At 40.1% G+C, this 16780-nt stretch overlaps 1 protein-coding gene across 1 annotated transcript in view; it reads left to right on the top strand.

Moving 5' to 3' along the window:
* Positions 1-13162: 13162 nt before the first annotated feature.
* PIK3CA (phosphatidylinositol-4,5-bisphosphate 3-kinase catalytic subunit alpha) overlaps positions 13163-16780 on the top strand; it is an 88358-nt gene continuing 84740 nt past the window's right edge. The window contains exon 1 of the mRNA XM_027540417.1: positions 13163-13250. The gene's annotated coding sequence lies outside the window, so the exon portion shown is untranslated. The remainder of the gene's footprint in view (positions 13251-16780) is intronic.

Raw genomic sequence — 16780 nt, 5'->3', positions numbered from 1 at the left:
AAAGCAGTATTTCTTATAATTTGGAAAAATTGAAAAGAATTTGAACATTTATTGACATATCACTAAAATTCATTGGTTCATTCAGCACATGCTTTATGAAGTGGCTACTATATGCCAAGCACTGTTCTTAAAACTAGAAACATAACAGTAATGGATACAGACTAAAATAGTTTACATTCTAGTAGAAGGAGGCATATAATAAACAAAAAAGTACATAATTTGTTGGATGGCAATAAGAGTTATGGAAAAAAACAAAGCTTGGAAGGGTAACAGAAGTCCCGGGAAGGAGTGTGTGTTTAACTTTTAAAAAGGTGTTCAAGGAAATAAATTTTTGAATAAAGACTTGAAAGTGATCAAGCAAGTCAAATGAATACAGGAGTTGGGAGTGTGGCAGGCCTTTAAAATAAATAAACTAGGTTGCTATATACCAAGACAGACAGACAGATCTCAAAACGATAAAGTTGAGTAAAAATGGCTATAAATGTACCAAAACACTATTGTTCAAAATAATTTTAAGATAATAATACTATTCCATGTTCCCAGATATAGGTAAGTAAAGTATAAAAATATAGAATTTTAGAATAAAACTAAGAAGAAAAAAATACCAATTTAAAAATAGCAGTTGGCAGAAAAACAAACAACCCAATCAAAAAGTGGGCAGAAAACCTAAACAGACATTTCTCCAAAGAAGACATACAGATGGCTAATAAACACACGAAAAGATGCTCAACATCACTCCATATTAGAGAAATGCAAATCAAAACTACAATGAGGTATCACATCACACCAGTAAGAATGGCCATCAACAAAAAAATCTACAAACAATAAATGCTGGAGAGAATGTGGAGAAAAGAGAATCCTCCTTGCACTGTTGGTGGGAATTCAAAATGATACAGCTACCATGGAGAACAGTATGGAAAGTGAAAGTCACTCAGTAGTGTCCAACTCTGCGAACCCATGGTCTATACAGTCCATGGAATTCTCCAGGCCAGAATACTGGAGTGGGTAGCCTTTTCCTTCTCCAGGGGATCTTCCCAACCCAGGGATCAAGCCCAGGTCTCCCACATTACAGGGGGATTCTTTAACAACTGAGCTATCAGAGAACAGTATGGAGATTCCTTTAAAAGGTAGGAATAAAACTACCATATGACCCAACAATCCCACTACTGGGCATATATCCTATGGAAACCATAATTGAAAAAGATACATGTACCCCAGTGTTTGAGGTTTCCCAGGTGGCACTAGTGGTAAATAATCCACCTGCCAATGCAACAGACATAAGAGACATGGGTTCAATCCTGGGTTAGGAAGATCCCCTGCAGGAGGCCATGGCAACCCAGTCCAGTATTCTTAAGTGGAGGATCTCATGGACAGAGGAACCTATCAGGCTACAGTCCATAGGGTCACAAAAAGTCAGACACAACTGAAGCAACTTAGCACAGATGCACTCCAGTGTTTATTACAGCATTATTTGCAATGCTGCTGAACCTAGAGCCTATTATACAGAGTGAAGTAAGTCAGAAAGAAAAAAACAAATATCATATATTAACGCATATGTAGAATTTAGAAAGATGATACTAATGAACATATCTGCAGGACAGCAATGGAGACACAGACAGAGAACAGACTTGTGGACACAGGTGGGGAAGGAGAGGTGGGATGAATTGAGAGAGCAGCACTGAAACATATATTTGTTGTTGTTCAGTAACTAAGTCATGTCCAACTCTTTGCGACTCCATAGCCTGCAGCATGCCAGGCTTCCCTGTCCATCACCAACTCCCAGAGCTTGCTCAAACTCATGTCCATCAAGTCCGTGATGCCATCCAACCATCTCATCCTCTGTCACCCTTTTGCCTCTTGCCACATCTCATACCCCTGCCTTCAATCTTTCCCAGCATCAGGGTCTTTTCTAAGGAGTCAGTTCTTCACATCAGGTGGCCAAAGTATTGGAGCTGCAGTTTTGGAATCAGTCCTTCCCATGAATATTCAGGTTGATTTCCTTCAGGATTGACTGGATTGATCTTTTTGCAGCCCAAGGGACTCTCAAGAGTCTTCTCCAGCACCACAATTTGAAAGCATCAGTTCTTTGGTACTCAGCCTTCTTTATGGTCCAACTCTCACATCTGTACATGACTATTGGAAAACCATAGCTTTGACCAAACAGATCTTTGTCAGCAATGTGTTTCATGCCTTCATGGACCACAGCCTTGTTGTGGTGAAGGAACTTGAGTAACTCAGTGAAGCTATGAGCCATGCTGTGCAGGGCCACCCAAGGCAGATGGATCATTATGGAGACTTCTGATAAAATGTGATCCACTGGACAAGGGAATGGCAAACCACACCAGCATTCTTGCCTCGAGAACCCCATGAACAGTATTGAAACATATACATTTCCATATGTAATATTAGACAGCTGGTAGAAATTTGTTGTATGACACAGAAAGCTCAAATCTGGTGCTGTGTGACAACCTAGAGGGTGGGTTGGGGTGGGAGGTGGAAGGGAGGTTCAAGAGGGAGGAAATACATGTCTACCCATGAGTGATTCATGTTGATATATGGTAGAAACCAACACAATATTGTAAAGCAATTATCTTCCAATTAAAAATAAATTTAAATTAAAAAAGAATGGCTTTCCAGTAATTATATGGCCTTTCCCATTGTTTATTTAAAATATTCTGAAATATGTAATTATTTTCCAGTTTTAAAAAATAAAATAAAAATAGTGGCTGGTTCTAGGGATGAAAGAATTAAGCTTGGATAGAGGATCAATAATACTTATCTTTATTGTAGTATTTTATTTATTAGATGTGAAACAATAAATTTCACTCAGATAAAACAGACTGTTAAATAATTGTTAATTCTGGGTAGAAGGAAAATGGGTGTTGTATAATTTTTTTTGTACTTTTCTGAATTTAAAATTTCTCAAAAAGATTAGCCAGTACATTTTTGGAGAGAATAATGAGAGCAAAATTGATCTTTCAGATAACAAAGTGAATAATAAAGCTATCATGATTCAAATACTTCCATGCTAGCATAGACAGAGAGATTAATGGAACAGAGTAAAGTTCAGAAATAGATTCAGAGGTATATAGGAATTTTTTATATGATAAATACAGCATTTCAAATAAGTGAAGAGACTAGAAAAATGACCAAGAGGTAGAATAAGTCATTTACCAAAGAACATGAACCTCAATCTTCATTCAAGTTGTGTGTATCAGCAGTTTGTTCCTTTTTATTGTTGATTCATATTACATGTCATGGGTGTACCAGTTTCTTTAACCATGCATTTATTGAAGGACATCTATGGTATTCTGATTTTTGACTATTTATTCTATACAAATTTTAAAACAAGTTTTGTGTATAAATATATCATGAAAAAAAAAAAGACTAAAAGACAAAATGCTGGGAGGTATACCAAAGTAAAAATGACCTTTTTTAATCTTTTAGGGAGACTCAATTTTTTTCCTTTACACATTTCTTTATTATCATTTTTTGTTGTTTGTTTTTGGCCATGTCACATGGCAGGCATGTGGAATTTTAGTTCTCCCACCAGGGGTTGATCCATGCACGGCCCCCTGCAGTAGAAACATGGAGTCTTAACCACTGGACTGCCAGGGAAGTCCTATTTTTATGTATTATTTTTAAAGAGTAAAAATAATATTTGAGTGAAACAGTATTTCAAAAATTACAATTGCCAACATTTAAGTGAGAACAGTAATTTTTGCCTTATTATCATATAGCACCTATGTACTATCAGGAATGATGTCGTTTAAATGGATGCTTTTACAGCAAAATTGAATCTATTCCTATAATTTGTTTTTATTGTGGCACGATATAAAAATCTTGTTTCACATGAGAATGGCACACCAAAGTGAAAAAGAAAATGAACTGCATGTCTTTCAACATTCAGTATTCCTGAGTTAGGGTGCACTGAAAATCACTTAGCTATATTAAAAGATTTGTCTTACTCAATATTTTAATGTCCCTTGTATTAGAACCTCATGATACTACCCTTCTAATACAACTGCTTTAACTAATATAAGGGATTCCCAATACAAACATTCCTGTTGTTTCTTAGGTAGAAACATTTAAACAAAGTAGTGTTCAAATAGTAGATTCTACAATCTGGTCCCATCACCTCATGGGAAATAGATGGGGAAACAGTGGAAACAGTGTCAGACTTTATTTTTTGGGGCTCCAAAATCACTGCAGATGGTGATTGCAGCCATGAAATTAAAAGACGCTTACTCCTTGGAAGTAACAGAGACATTACTTTGCCAACAAAGGTCCATCTAGTCAAGGCTATGGTTTTTCCGGTGGTCATGTATGGATGTGAGAGTTGGACTGTGAAGAACGCTGAGTGCTGAAGAACTGATGCTTTTGAACTGTGGTGTTGGAGAAGACTCATGAGAGTCCCTTGGACTGCAAGGAGATCCAACTAGTCCATCCTAAAGGAGATCAGTCCTCAGTGTTCATTGGAAGGACTGATGCTGAAGCTGAAACTCCAATACTTTGGCCACCTCATGCGAAGAGTTGACTCATTGGAAAAGACCCTGATGTTGGGAGGGATTGGGGTTAGGAGGAGAAAGGGACGACAGAGGATGAGATGGCTGGATGGCATCACTGACTCAATGGACATGAGTTTGGGTAAACTCCGGGAGATGGTGATGGACAGGGAGGCCAGGCGTGCTGCGATTCATGGGGTCGCAAAGAGTCGGACACAACTGAGCGACTGAACTGAACTGAACAATGGCACTGAAAGTATCTTTGCAGCTGCAGAATTAATTTTAATCATAGCTATTAAGTATAAGAAAATTGTTATTCTTTGTGGTCTACATGCAAAATTTGTCTTTCTAACAATGTTTAATTTTTTAATACTGTAAAACTGAGTATTTTTCCCTGAAGAGCTGTTTCTCACCATTGAACCTCATAAAAATACCTGTAAGGCATATTAGTAACTATGCTCTTTAAGCTAAAGACAAAAATTTGAAATGAATGAGAAAATACAGGTTCTTAGCAGAGAAGGCAATGGCACCCCACTCCAGTACTCTTGCCTGGAAAATCCCATGGACGGAGGAGCCTGGTGGGCTGCAGTCCATGGGGTCGCTAAAAATCAGACAAGACTCAGTGACTTCACTTTCACTTTTCACTTTCATGCATTGGAGAAAGGAATGGCAACCCACTCCAGTGTTCTTGCCTGGAGAATCCCAAGGACGGGGGAGCCTTGTGGGCTGCCATCTCTGGGGTCGCACAGAGTCGAACACTACTGAAGTGACTTAGCAGGAGCAGCAGCAGCAGAGAAAGAGAAACCATAAAAAAGAGCCAATTAGAAAACTAAAAATTGAAAAATATAATATCAGAAATTTTAAAATTTCCTAGATGGGCTCAAAAGCAGAAATGAATATAAAAGAGATAAAAGTAAGTGAACTGAAAGACAGGTCAATAGAAATTATCCTGTATGGACAAGAGAGAGAAAAAAGATCAAAACAAGGAACAGAGTCTTAGAGAGATGGAGGACAACTTCAAAATGTCTAACATTCTCATCACTGGATTCCCAGAAAAGGAGAAGCAAATTGGCAGGAAAATACATGAAGAAATAACTGCTGAAAACATCCCAAATTTAGTGAATTACATAAATTTTCAAACTCAAGATCTCAGCAAACCCAAATAGAATAAACTCAAACAAAAACAAAACAAACAAGAAAACCCTTCAGTACATCATAATCAAACCGTTGGACTCAAAAAATGTAAAATCTTGAAATAATCTAGAGAAAATTTTCTAGACAAATTACATATAAGGGGGAAACAATGGATATCTGAATGACCACAGTCATAAGGGGAAAAATGCTGTTAAATCAGAATTCTATAACCAATGAGTATATTCCTCAGGAATAAAAACAAAATAAAAATATTCTCTAGTGAAGGAAAACTAAGAGAGTGTGTCAAATGGCAGGCCTGCTGTAAAAGAAACACTAAAGTAAATTCTTCAGGCTAAAAGTAAAAATTCCAATCCCAAAGAAAGGCAATGCCAAAGAATGCTCAAACTACCAAACAATTGCATTTATTTCATACGCTAGCAGAGTAATGCTCAAAATTCTCCAACCCAGGCTTCAACAGTACGTGAACCGTGAAATTCCAGATGTTCAAGCTGGATTTAGAAAAGGCAGAGGAACCAGGGATCAAATTGCCAACATCCATTGGATCATATAAAAAGCCAAAGAGTTCCAGAAAAACATCTACTTCTGCTTTGTTGACTATGACAAAGCCTTTGACTGTGTGGACCATGACAAACTATGGAAAATTCTGAAAGAGATGGGAATACCAGACCCCCTGACCTGCCTCTTGAGAAACCTGTATGCAGGTCAGGAAGCAACAGTTAGAACTGGACATGGAACAACAGACTGGTTCCAAATTGGGAAAGGAGTATGTCAAGGCTGTATATTGTCACCCTGCTTATTTAACTTATATGCATAGTACATCATGAGAAACACTGGGCTGGATGAAGCACAAGCTGGAATCAAGATTGCTGGGAGAAATATCAATAACCTCAGATCTGCAGATGAGACCACCCTTATGGCAGAAAGTGAAGAACTAAAGAGCCTCTTGATGAAAGCGAAAAAGGAAAGTGAAAAAGTTGGCTTAAAGCTCAACATTCAGAAAACGAAGATCATGGCATCCGGTCCCATCACTTCATGGGAAATAGATGGGAAGCAGTGGCAACAGTGTCAGACGTTATTTTTTTGGGCTCCAAAATCACTGCAGATGGTGATTGCAGCCATGAAATTAAAAGATGCTTACTCCTTGGAAGGAAAGTTATGACCAACCTAGACAGCATATTAAAAAGTAGAGACATTACTTTGCAAAAAAAGGTCCGTCTCTAGTCAAAGCTATGGTTTTTCCAGTAGTTATGTATGGATGTGAGGGTTGGACGATAAAGAAAGTTGAGTGCCGAAGAACTGATGCTTTTGAACTGTGGTGTTGGAAAAGACTCTTGAGAATTCCTTGGACTGCAAGGAGATCAAACCAGTTAATCCTAAAGGAAATCAGTCCTGAATATTCTTTGGAAGGACTGATGCTGAAGCTGAAACTCCAATACTATGGCCACCTGATGTGAAGAACTGACTCATTTGAAAAGACCCTGGTGCTGGGAAAGACTGCAGGCAGGAGGAGAAGGGGACAACAGAGGACGCAATGGTTGGATGGCATCACCGACTCAATGGACATTAGTTTGAGTAAACTCTGGGAGTTGGTGATGGACAGGTAGGCCTGGCGTGCTGCAGTCCATGGGGTCAGAAAGAGTCGGATACAACTGAGTGACTGAACTGACTGAAAAGTGAATAATACCAGAAGGAAACCTGGGTTTTCAGGAACGAAAGAAGAGAAATGGAAATGGATGGGTAAGTCAAAAAGATTATTTTTTTTCCACATAGGCTCTCTAAAATATGTACAGGAATGTCTTAGAGATATTTTAGGTTCAGTTCTAAACCACCTCAATAAAGCAAATATCACGATAAAGCAAGTCAAATCAATTTTTTGGTTTCCAACTGCATATTAAAGTTCTGTTTACATGAAATATTATAGTTTATTAAATGTGCAATAGCATATCAAAAATGTACTACTGCATAGCTTAATTTTAAAATACTTTATTACTAAAATATGCTAACCATAATCTAAGCCTTCCATGAGAGCAGTAACAACAAAGATCACAGAACACAGATCACAATATAATAATACTGAAAAAATTTGAAATATCATGAGAATTACCAAAATGTGACACAGAGACATGGAGTAAGCAAATGCTATTGTAAAAATGGCACCAATATACTTGTTAACTCATGGTTATCACAAACCTTCTATTTGTAAAAAAAAAAAAGAAAGGATATATTTGCAAAGTACAATAAAATGAAACATGATAAAATACAGTATGCCTGGCTAACTATTGAAAGCAAAACTTATAAAATTATCTAAGGGGGTTTCCGCATATATAAATTTATACATATACCAATTATACCTTAAAGATCAGTGAGTGAAGCAAAGAGGGACCTCTGTGACTGCAAGGAGTCTTTCCACATTTTACTTGAAGTGATGTAATACACTCAGTGGACTGTGAAAGCTTATGTATATATATTGTAAGACAGAGCAACTATTTAAAAAAATACAAAGAGATATTTGTATCCAAAAAGGCAATATACCAACTAATTAAAATGTACTAATAAAAATATTCAAATAATCCATAAAAAGGTAGGAAAGTAGAAATAGAAAAATATATAGAACAAACAGAAAATAAACAATAAAATAGTAGGCCTAAATACAATCTTATCAACAATTATATTAATATTAAATTACAGAAATTTCAGAGATTGTCAGACTGGATTAAAAAGAGAGTCTTATGTGTTGTCTACAAGTAATTCATTTTAAATATAACAATATAGATAAATAAAAGATAGGAAATACATATATCATGCAAATGCTAACCAAAGAAGGTGGAGTGACTACATTAATATTAGAAAAAATAGATTTCAGGTCAAGGATATTACAAGGGATTAAGATAGCACATAATGATAAAGAGTCAATTCATCAAAAACACATAAGTCTAAATGTATATACAGCTAACAAGAGAGCTTTAAGATATGTAAAGCAAAAACACACAGAAGTGAAAGGAGAGATAGACAAAGCCACAATTATAGCTGGAGACATCAATGCTCTTCTCTCAGAAACTGATAGAACTACTGCAGAAATCCAGTAAGGATATAGAAGACCTAACATTATCAACTAACTTGCCATGATTGACATAGAACATTGCACCCAATAACACACATAAAATGTTCTGTTATAGGGGTACAAACTTGTGTGCAGATCAAGAAACAACAGTTAGAACCAGATACGAAATAACTGACTGGTACAAAATTGGGAAAGGAGTTTGTCAAGACTGTATATTGTCACCCTCCTCATTTAACTTAGATGCAGAGTACATCATGTGAAATGCCAGGCTGGACGAATCACAAGCAAGAATCGAGATTGCCAGGAGAAATATCAGCAACCTCATATATGCACATGACACCACCATAATGGCAGAAAGAGAAGAATTAAAGAGCCTCTTGATGAAACTGAAAGAGGAAAGCAAAAAAGCTGGCTTAAAAACATTCAAAAAAACCAAGATCATGGCATCTGGTCCCATCACTTCATGGCAAATAGATGGGGAAAAATGGAAACAGTGGCAGATTTTATTTTCTTGGGCTCTAATATCACTGTGGATGGTGCCTGCAGCCATGAAATTAAAAGATACTTACTTCTTGGATGAAAAGCTATGACAAACCTAGCAGCAGCTAGCTAAGTCACTTCAGTTGTGTCCGACTGTGCGACCCCGTAGACGGCAGCCCACCAGGCTCCTGCATCCGTGGGATTCTCCAGGCAAGAGTACTGGAGTGGGTTGCCATTGCCTTCTCCAATGCATTAAAGTGAAAAGTGAAAGTGAAGTCGCTCAGCCGTGTCCAACTCTTAGCGACCCCACGGACTGCACCCTACCAGGCTCCTGTGTCCATGGGATTCTCCAGGCAAGAGTACTGGAGTGGATTGCCACAAACCTAGACATCATATTAAAAAACAGAGCTATCACTTTGCCAATAAAGTCCATATAGTCAAAACTATGGTTTTTCCAGTAGTCATGTACAGATATGAGAATTGTAGCATAAAGAAGGTTGAGGGCTGAAGAACTGATGCTTCTGAACTGCAGTGCTGGAGAAGACTCTCAGGAATCCCTTGGACAGCAAGGAGATCAAACCCTTAATATTCATTGGAAGGACAGATGCTGAAGCTGAAGCTCCAATACTTTGGCAATCTGATGCAAAGAACTGCCTCATTGGAAAAGACCCTGATGCTGGGAAAGATTGCGGGCAGGAGGAGAAGGGGGCAATGGAGGATGAGACAGCTGGATAGTATCACCGACTCAATGGACATGAATTTGAGCAAATTCCCAGACAGTTAAAAGACAGAAGCCTGACGTGCTGCAGTCCAAGGAATTGCAAAGAGTCAGACACGACTTAGCGAGTAAGCAACAAAAGGACATTTACCAAGATACTCAAGCAAAATAAACCTTAACAAATAGAAAAGAACTGAAATCTTAAAAAGTATGTTTTCTGATCATAACCAAACTAGTAAGTGCTACATGGTAGTTCATTTTTGTTTTCCTTTGGTGTGTTTTTATTGTTTGACTTGTCAATTTTATAAATCCAGAGTATATTGCTTCATAATCAAGTTGACTCTTGTTTCCAAATGACTTCAAAGCGTAGCTGTAATTTCAGTGTTTGTTACAGAGTATGTTTCAGTGCACAATACACATTTGAGTATCAGTTATCTTTATTTTCAATGGAAAAAAACCAAAAGGCAAGTAACTATTATTAAATACCTCCAATGTGTTAGAATGGAACAACAGTGTCACCTTGGACATTCTACCTCTTTACTTTAGAAAACAGCTCTTTAATTCTAAAGTATTCCATTTTTTTTTTTGTCTTACAGTCTGAGAATCACAATTTCAATTATTCCTGTAAAACATTCTTCTTTCAGTCTCAAGACCTTAAGCAACACATTTCATCATATAGAGGCCTAACATAAACGCTGAAGAACAGTGCAGACACCTTCAGAAGCAAGATAAAGCAGACAACATATCAATGGTCACCATATAAACCAAATACAGCAATTGTGACTTCAGCAGTAAACGTTAATCCTGTACCATTGAGTAAGCATACAAGTACCAGGTATAACATTTTCTGTTGTGAACTGCTTGCGTTCTAAGTTGCTTTAGTTGTGTCCGACTCTTTGCGACACCATGGACTGCAGTCCACCAGGCTCCTCTGTCCATGTGATTCTTCAGGCAAGAATACTGGACTGGATTGCCATACCTTCCTCCAGGGGATCTCCCCAACCCAGGGATGGAACCTGAGTCTCAAGTCTTCTGCACTGGCAAGCAGGTTCTTTACCGCCAGCGCCACTGGGAAGCATGACACATGTTGTGACACGTAATTTCTTAAAGGCAGATTGAAAAGTGGAAGAACGTGAAAGTCACTCAGTCCTGTCGGACTCTTTGTGACCCCATGCACTATACAGTCCATGGAATTCTCTAGGCCAGAATACTGGAGAGGGTCGCCTTTCCGGTCTCCAGGGGATCTTCCCAACCCAGGGATCGAACCCAGGTTTTCCACATTGCAAGTAGATTCTTTACCAGCTGAGCAACAGGGAAGCCCAAGAATACTGGAGTGGGTAGCCTATCCCTTCTCCAGTGGATTTTCCTGACCAAGGAATCTAACCAATGTCTCCTGCATTGCAGGCGGATTCTTTACCAACTGAGGTATCAGGGAAGCCCAAAAGGCAGGTTATCACATAACAAAAATCATATAACGCATGTACCATCTATTAAAATAAATTTTAGAAAAAAACATGTATTTACCGCAATTTTCCCCCACTAAGGACCACCTATTAAGATCTCACTAAACTCTGGGCCTGGGAACACAGATTTGGGAAATGCTGCCTTAATGTTTCCTTTGAGTAGTAATTCAATATCATTGCTTTTTTTGGTTTGTTTAAATTCCTTTCTCTTCAGTAACACAGTGTTCTGAAAGTGCTGAAAAACACTGGTTCAAGAAAAATATTTAGAAACTTAGACCCGTGAAATATGAGATGAAAACCAGAGCTTAAGAAAAGAGAGAAAGCACAGGAAATACAGAAACACAGTCAAACGAAACTATGACCACATAAAGGAATGGTTCTTTTTTAGGATTGGTAAGGATGTGTGGTGTTTGAGCAAAACTGGTTATCGGTCAGCTTTCTGCACTGAATGACAAGCTGGACTGTAACATCTCCAGGGCGGGTCACTTTCAAGTCCTCTACTTAAAATGCAAGAGAGGGCCCGAGTTTGAGGACTTGTATTGCAGATTTCTGCTAATCACTGTTTCCACGTCTTTTTAATACAATGAAAGGCCGCTAGGGGGAGAAACACGCCTAAAACCTGACCCTTATCAGTGGTGATCTCAAAACGTAACAGATCCTATTACTCTCCAGCAAAAAGAAGCTTCTATGGCACGCAATATTAAACCACCACCCTGCATCGAATCTGGAACCCAAATGGTTTTTCTAAAGTCTCCGTGGGCACTAAGCGAAAAAAGCACGTGTTCTGAATGGTCAGAATGGAATCCTACAAGCTGATTCAGATCTGAAAAAAGGACATTGCAAAAGGTCTCCCTGAGTGAGTCAAAGTATCGCAGAGGGCTATGGCAGCGCATTCCTCTTTCGGGATGGGCTACAACTTAACCTTACGTTGGCAAAAGGACGCGAAGCAACGTTTTGTAAAGGCCTTCTTTCTAGTATCGATATCCATTTCTGGTTAGCCACTGACGGAGGCGGTTAGCCACTACGTTCCCTCCCCTCTCCCCTAGACGAGAGTCTCATTTCCTCTATGGGCGTAAAAGTGAATGGACCCGCTTGCTCCCTATACGCCTTTCTATATCTCAACCCAGCCCTACAGCTCGTAGAAACAGATAGGCGCATCCCTGCTGTTCGTACACCTATGCCTCCACAAGATGGCAAAACACCCTCGCCACTGCAAAAGACGACAGCGTTAAATACCAGCGCGGCACGAAAATGAGCCACAAAGCCACTCAAACTTCGGGCACAAAACCAACGCGCAGGCGCACTGGCACACTGTTACCCGATTTGCCCACTTCCCCCTCCTGGTCTCCGCAGTTTCACTTCCCCTCGTTTGGTCCTCTGCTTCCGGGGCACAGTAGGCTCGGCCCCTCCTCATCTCTTACCCTCCTCTACCCGAGGAGGGGGGAGTCGAGGGGGTGGGGAAGAGTTCGTTGTTTGTTTACACGATGTGAGCGGAAAAAGAGACCAATAAAGTTTATTCTGGAAACAAAAGGAAAAAAAAAACAGGGGTGACAGAGAAAGGAGACGGGGGCGGGGGCGTGTGGCGGGGGCTAGCTAGGAGAGGCAGCGAGAAGGAGAAAGCGGCAGTTCCGGTGCCGCCGCTGCGGCCGCTGAGGTCTCGGGCTGCTGCCGCCGCGGCCGCTGGGGCTGGGGCCGCCGGCGAGGCAGGGCTCGGGCCCGGCCGGGCAGCTCCGGAGCGGCGGGGGAGAGGGGCCGGGAGGCGGGGGCTGTGCCGCCCGCTCTCCTCTCCCTCGGCGCCGCCGCCGCCGCCGCCCGCGGGGCTGGGACCCGATGCGGTTAGAGCCGCGGAGCTTCGAGGAGCCCCGAGCGTGAGTAGAACGCGGACAGGCCGGGAGCGGGCGCGGTCGGGATGGGGCCGGGTGGGTGCCGGGGACTCTCGGGCGCGCCCGCCGTCTTGGGCGGGGGCTGCCCGCCCGTCGTCTCTCCCAGCTTCGGCCCGCAGGAGAGTTCGCCTGCGATCCCCGCTCTCCTCCGCCTGCCGCTGGCCTCACCCAGATGCAGAGGCGAGGGCTCGCCGCTCCCTCTGTTCTCCCTCTGGCCGCCGCCTCGCTCTTCGTTTCCTTCCTCTCCCATTTTTGGGGATGGGGCGGCTAGAGACTGAGGAAGTGCGCCCAGGGCCGCCGCCCCGGCCGCGATGGCTAGGTCCCCCGCACCCTTGCACATCCACCCGACCCGCGAGCACCGCGGCGTGAGCGATCCCGGGTGCCAAACCTTGAGCTCTTCCTGAGGGGCTGTCACGCCCGAGGACTCCGACCGCGCCAGCCCGGCGACCCTGCGTTTGCCTCATACTGGGTTTAAATCGCCCGGCTGGGGCTTGAAGGCTACATCCCCGTAGCCCATAGTTCCTCTCCCACCCTTCAACTCGAAGTTGTTTTTTTCCTTTTAACCGAGACAATCAAACGTATAAACGTATTGGATATTTCATTCATAGACCTGAGACGTTGTCTCGCGATTTGTGTCTTTAGTAAGTCTAATATGTGATGCCTGCTTTATAGCTCCGAAGTGGCTCGGAAAGGTAGGGTAGCGCCCAGAATTGGACTGTGTAAACACCAGACGTTCAGCCAGTGTGTTTTGATCGCGGCTTGAGGGGTTTATTTTAGGATGCTAAAGGAATAGTGGTGATGATGGCTAGTTACCAGGCTTAGGAATCGAAAGCTGTTTTGGATGTCAGTAATTGGGAAGCTGTTTACGTACTTATATAAAGGGTAAGGGGAGCGCAATAAGAGGGGCTTCTGTGAAAAACAGCCTTCGTATTAATGAAGTAGAGCTGTGATTTCGTTTGGTGAAGCTTCCTCATTCCAGCACTGCGCCTTTGGGCACATGCAGTACATGGGTTTGCTAGATGATGTTTTGAATCGTAGTTTGTGAGGCCTGGGAGAACCCCTGGAAAACTTGGGTAGGTAAACTTCTGTTAACTCAAGTCATCGGGTAATTACTATGGCCACATTTGAACCACTGTGGGCAATACCGGTCGCATGTTTTCCTGCTCAGAAGCTGGGTTCTCTGGGTATTTGCTTACATTGCACTGTACAAAATTTGTTTATGTACTGGATTGCGTGTTGTTAAGGAAAGACCTACAAAATACTTAAGATACCACGTTGCTAATTTAATTTGTATAAATCACAGCACGTCTTTATTAATGGATCCTAGAAGCAACTGTAGTGTAAGAATTTGTTAATACGTCTGTATTCAAGTTTTAACATTTTTTAAGACTGAATCATTGAATTCTGGTTGACAGCATAGATCTCTATCTAAACATCACATGTTCTGGAAAATTTTAATTATCAGATTAACTGTTCTGCAGTGTCATCAGCCAGAATTATCTGAAGAGGGCCCAGTGGGGGGGTGGGGGGGGTGGGTAGTGTGGGGGGTATTTTGTTTGGTTTTCTGAGTTTTCTCATGTCACCTTTTTGGATAAAATTAAATTTCATCTCTAAGTTTTTTCAAAAGTTTCTTATAGGTTTTTCCATCATTGTAAAATAGAGTGTTTTCCTATTAAAATCACGAAATAGATGATTGAAAGAAGTGATAGCACATGGTAACAGTCATAGCATCATGGGGGAAATAAAAAGAAAATGAATGAATAATTAACTTAATATTTTATCATTGATTTTATGAATATAAAGTTTGAAAGACATCCGATCAGTTTAGTTCAAGAATTAAAAATGCACCACATATAAATGCAGAACAGTGTTTTTATATGTCTAAAGCTTTTTTTTCTCAATTTTTAGTAAGTTAGATATAGCATTAAGGAGATGTCACTAATACAAATGCTGTAAACCCAAGAATTACTGCGTGAGTGTATCTTCTCATGGGCTAGATATATGTGAAAGGAGGACTGTAAAAGAGCAATCAATGGCTTTGCCTGGGAACAACCTCATCTTAAAGCAGAGTTTCCTTCCTGTCAGTATAAGAGCCTCTCCATCCCAAATAAGTATTGCCTTAAAAAAAAAAAAAAAAGGTAAATTTACAAGTAAAATACTTAAAATAGTAAGATAGGTCATACATTTCCTAAAAGAGTTCGCTTTGTTTCCTTTATTGAATTAAGATTTTTTAACATTTACTATTACCATTTAAAACTCATTTGCTCTGTTGATCTGTTTATTTGAAAAGGGCTAACTTAATCCTGTTTGATCTCTTTAGCAACAAAAATAGCATTAAAAGGATCACTTCTCTATTTTATTATTTAAATATCTTGAATTTCAAGGAAGGGGTGATTCTGTAAATGAAATGTGTTTCTTAAGCATCATAAAAGATTTTATCTCTGAAAATATTTATGATCCTTAAATTTGTGCAAGTTTAGAAGCATAAATCTTAGAAAATCAAGGTTTATATTAGTATAGTTATTGAGCTGTTTTTTTAAGTATGTTTGTCTTGAGCTACAAAACAATCCTGTAGAGAAGGCAGTATTGCTGTCTCTGAGAAATGACATTTTAATCTAAGGTCAGACAAGTATCAGGTGACAGACTCATTGACAAAATGAATGCTTTGTGACTCCTTTCGTTTTATTATGCTACCTCTAACTTGCTCCAGCCTGCTTTTTTTTTTTCAGCCTGCTTTTTTATAAAGAAACTAGAGCCCATAGATCACCTTTTCCCTTATTTGTAATAATAAATGGATGTGTTTAATTCCCCCTATAGCTTAAACAGTGGTTTTTTATCCTGGCCACATATTAGAATCATCTAGTTAGCTTTTTAAAAATATCAGTGCCAGGGTCTCCTTCCTGGAGATTCTGGTTTAATTGGTCTGAGATGGAGCCCAGACATCTGTTTAAGTTCCCCAGGTAATCCTAATAGATTGTAAAGCCCTTGCTTTCTAAGACCTGTATAATTTGTTTCTTTTCTTCTAATTTCATCTCTCCTTTTTCTTCCTACAGCTCCCTTGGCCTTTTCCTGCTTCACATGCCAGTGCTATTTGCTTTTCATGAGACATTTGCACACTCCATACCCCTTGTTTAACTGGCTGACTCCTCATTTTTCATATCAGTTCCTTTGAAAAGTCTAGTCTGGGTCAGGTGCCCTTGCTTCCTGTTCCCATAACATCTTGTGCTCCTACTGTCAGAGCATTGACTCAGTGCATTGGCAATTGCCAATTTATTTGTCTGTATCTTCCACCAAGATGTAAATTTCATGAGAACGCTAGGGGTTTTATCTTATACAGTTATGTTCTCATTGTCAAGCACAGTAGCCAGTACATAATAGAGTTATTCACTGAATAAATATATTCACAACAGACTTCTTTACAACAATAATTTACAAATGCCTATTGAGTTTTTATACTATATTTGTTCGCTAAAAATATACACCCCTAACCTGCCACACACATGTATTTTAATTGG

The sequence above is a fragment of the Bos indicus x Bos taurus genome, chromosome 1 (assembly GCF_003369695.1).
Source record: "Bos indicus x Bos taurus breed Angus x Brahman F1 hybrid chromosome 1, Bos_hybrid_MaternalHap_v2.0, whole genome shotgun sequence".
Taxonomy (NCBI): Eukaryota; Metazoa; Chordata; class Mammalia; order Artiodactyla; family Bovidae; genus Bos; species Bos indicus x Bos taurus.
This window is presented reverse-complemented; position numbering and strand designations above follow the sequence as displayed.